Here is a 4,339-nt window from a genome sequence, read left to right as displayed (position 1 = left end):
CCCTCCAAGACACCTCGGCAGGAGCAGAAGAAATCCCCCAACTAGAGCTCACCCAAAAACAAGGAATTTTTACCTTGATTTCCCATTGCTTTTGACTCACAGTTGGAAGTTAGAAAGCCTTGGTTTCACCTGTGGTGAGGCCAGATGGTCTTGGCCACCGTTCTCTGTCTCTAAATGTTCCATCACAAAACAGCTGAGTTATCAGATGTGCATTAGAGGCTATAGCCCACATTTTCCAATCCTCTTATTTCTTTTTTTTTAACATAACCTTTTTAATCTGATGATAGAATGTGGTTTGAATTCCTATCAGTCACTTAGGTAATTTAGGCAGACTCTCCCTCCTCTTTCTAGCCAATGGCCCATTGATGATCTATTTCCCAACTCATCCCCCAGAACAATTCTGAAAGGAAAAAAAGAGTCAATCAAAAGACATCATTTTCTTTTTTTTTTAAACATCTTTATTGAAGTATAATTGCTTTACAATGGTGTGTTACTTTCTGCTTTATAACAAAGTGAATCAGTTATACATATACATATGTTCCCATATCTCTTCCCTCTTGTGTCTCCCTCCCTCCCACCCTCCCTATCCCACCCCACTAGGTGGTCACAAAGCACCGAGCTGATCTCCCTGTGCTATGCGGCTGCTTCCCACTAGCTATCTATTTTACATTTGGTAGTGTATATATGTCCATGACACTCTCTCACCCTGTCACATCTCACCCCTCCCCCTCCCCATATCCTCAAGTCCATTCTCTAGTAGGTCTCTGTCTTTATTCCCATCTTGCCACTAGGTTCTTCATGACCTTTTTTTTTTTTTTCCTTAGATTCCATATATATGTGTTAGCATACTGTATTTCTTTTCTGCTATTTGATTTTTGCCCCTTCCCCCCACCCCCGCCCTAACTTGGCTACTAATAAACACTGATTGAAGGAGAGTTGGTAGGGAAAAATATTTATCATATCTGCAGCTCATTATCTGAGTTTTCTTCCACTATGATCTTGAACATTACTTGGACCAAAGTGATTTCAGTTTGAGGAAACCAACCTTTTCCACTTCTGCTAACATCTGCTAATTCTAGCTGGACTCCCCACTGCAGGTCCTCTTTCTGTCACAGGCCAGAAACTGTCCCTAGAGGAATGAGAAAAGAATTTTTTTCTTTTTTCTTTTTTTTTTTTTTTTTGGTAATCTAAATATATTTGGTATTCTAAATATACTTAGAATAAATAATGTATTAGTGAAATGATACACTGTCTCTGTGAATTAGCCTCACCCCTGCACATGAATAGAAGAAAATGAAAAAATAATTGCTCTGATGTTGTAATGTACTTTGTAAAATCACATTTAAGTCCAAATTTCATGAAATGCTCACTGATCCTACTTCTCTCCCTTTGAGGTCTCCTGGGCTCTGATTATAGATGATAGACTCAGTGTAATCCATGTAAAAACCAAATAATGGAACACAGCAGGTCCTAGGAAGTGAGTTGAAACTGGTTCTTTTTTAAAAGAGTGATGAGCCTGAATGTAATATTTCCAAGTGACAGGTGTCCACACTTCCACGGCTGCAGGCCACTAAGAGTTGAGGGTAGCACTTACTTGGCACTGTGGTCAGCTTTGTGACCCTGAGAGCTGGTCCCTTCACTAAATTCATCTTGAGTGGTTGGACCGTTGGATGTTCAAGAACTCTCTGCAGCCACACGCCTTCCCTGTGTTTGCATCACTACTGTCAAAAGCCTGACCTCCTTCTTCCAGGCCACTAGAATCCCATCCCAGCACCAGAGCCAGAATAGGCTCCCCACCAGGAAACTGAGGTAAAGCCAATCTCTCAAAACTACCTAGTCAGGGAACAGCACTGGCACTGGGGAATCTGACCATTGGGTTATTCTTTGGAGGAAAAAAGTCCTCAGGCCAATAGCACATATGAAAGTGGCCTCCAAGGAGATGGGTGAATATTCATAGGGGTCTTCAGGCTGTAAAGACTACATCCGGGGAAAGACCAGATCATGGCCCATTAAACAGAGAGGAATTGTGTTCACCAAGAACCCAAACAGTAAACCCAGAGACACTTCTCAATGAGACAGCAATGGTTTTAGGCCAAACCACATAAGAGCACTCATGAAAATCATTGTCTAAGATGGGGTAAAGGATGAACAGATAAAATCAGGATGGACCTGGAGATTATCATACTAAGTGAAATAAGTCAGACAGAGAAAGACAAATATCATATGATATCGCTTATATGCAGAATCTAAAAAAAAAATGATACGAATGAACTTATTTACGAAACAGAAACAGACTCACAGACTTAGAGAATGAACTTATGGTCACCAGTGGGGAAGGGTAAGAGGGAGGGACAGATTGGAAGTTTGGTATTGACATGTACACACTGCTATGTTTAAAAGAGATAACCAACAAGGACCTACTGTAAAAAAAAAAAAAAAAATTAAAAATTAAAAAATGTCAGCAAGTGCATGCCCACACGCACCCACACAAAGTGGAGGCTGGGAGAGAGAGAGCTGAGCAATGCAGCACATGGAGATTGTGCAGGGTTCCCAGGGTTTGAGCTGAAGGCCATGGGCACAGTGAACTCTCCCCCGCACCACCACCAAGTCCCTAGTCAGGTCTGAGGCCCTGAGCTGTGGCTCAGCTGGGTTTTTAATTAGCACATTCTCTATCCAACACTTAATTGTTTGAAAGCCTCCACGTAGTTAGAGCGTGCTTTGTACGTTTGTTTTGTTGCTGCTCTGTCTTATTGTACATGCACTGAGTATTGACCTACATGTTTTGTTACTTAAATATTAAAGATACTGTTATCTCACATTCGAACAGCTTCTGCTCTTTTTTCCTTAGCTTCAGAATGTGGAGGTGGGAGTCTCAGCACCTCAAAGCTGAGTACATCTCCCTGGGGTGTTTCTGTTTGCAGAATCTCTGTCTTCTCAGCAGCAGCCTGGCTCCCTGGAGGCCAGCCAGGTCTGATCCAGTCCAGTTAGTAGTTTCTGCAACTTGGGAAGCCTGAATAAAAAGGGATTCCCAGAGCTGCCAGGCATGCAGCGTGGGATCCAGAAACCAAGTTTAGCCTGTCTGACCCTGAGTGTGCCAGCCTGAAGTGTCTAATGTCATTGGTAAGCCCATGAGCTAGTAAAACAAGAGAGTCAATGCCTGTCCCCTTGAGGACATCAAGGTCTGGCTTGACCAGCTCAATTAGCCATACTCACTGAGGCTGCATCAGGCTATGGAAACAGCATGAGCTATAGAAGCAGAACATCCCAATCTCAAATCTAGGCCGCACCATTTCCCAGCTGTGTTAGCTTGAACAAAACACTTAACCTTGCAGAATCTCAGTTTCCTTATCTACAGAATAGGGATAATAAGGCTAATGGAATAATGTGAGTAAAGGATCTATTTAAGTGAAAACACCTGACTTGCACAACTTTAAGACAAACAGGGCCTTGGCTTGTGTAGCTAGCATATGAGGCCAGGATTGGTTTCAGGCACAGAAGGATCAAGGAATATGCTCAAGACTCTACCTTTTTCTGCTCACATCTCAGTTCTGCTTTCCTCTCAGTTGGTGTGCTTCTCAGGCAGGTTGTTCCCACAGGCCAGCAGTGATGGCTGCTCATATTTCCAGGCATAGGCCATCTTTCAGCTAGGGAAACTTGCCAAAAAGGAGGTATCTCTTTCCCGATATCTGTAGGAGAAAAAAATCCTGATAAAACTCATTGGACTATTTGAGTCATGAATCTATTCCTATCCAGGTATCCATCCATCATCTCTTCCTATAGCCAGAGCAGTGGTATTTAGCTTGGCCAAGCCTGGGTCCCACAGTCAAAACGTGGAGATGGGGACTTCCCTGGTGGTACAGTGGTAAAGACTCCGCCTTACAATGCAGGGGACGTGGGTTCGATCCCTGGTCAGGGAAGTAAGATCCCACATGCCGCGGGGCAACTAAGCCCACGTGCCACAACTACTGAGCTCGCGCGCCTGGACGACAGCCCGCGTGCTGCAAACTACAGAGCCCACGTGCCCTGGAGCCCGCGGGCCACAAGTAGAGAAGAGAAAATCCTGTGCCACAATTAGAAAGAAGCCCGCGCGCCACAACTAAGACCCGACGAGGCCAAAAATAAATAAAATAAACAAATAATAAATAAATCTTAAAAAAAAAAGTGGAGATTTGTCATATACCACAAAGACTATATCTTAAGGACCCAGAGTCCTTAGCAATCATGCCCTCATTGCTTTGCCTTGATTTTATTTTTTTTACCCCTTTGGTTGAAACTGAACTCCAAGAAAAACTTCAGAGGCACAACCTCTGAACCCCTCTGACCATTTACCAAATAGCAC

Source organism: Eubalaena glacialis, chromosome 6 (assembly GCF_028564815.1).
Source record: "Eubalaena glacialis isolate mEubGla1 chromosome 6, mEubGla1.1.hap2.+ XY, whole genome shotgun sequence".
NCBI lineage: Eukaryota > Metazoa > Chordata > Mammalia > Artiodactyla > Balaenidae > Eubalaena > Eubalaena glacialis.
Note: the sequence above shows the minus strand (reverse complement) of the source record.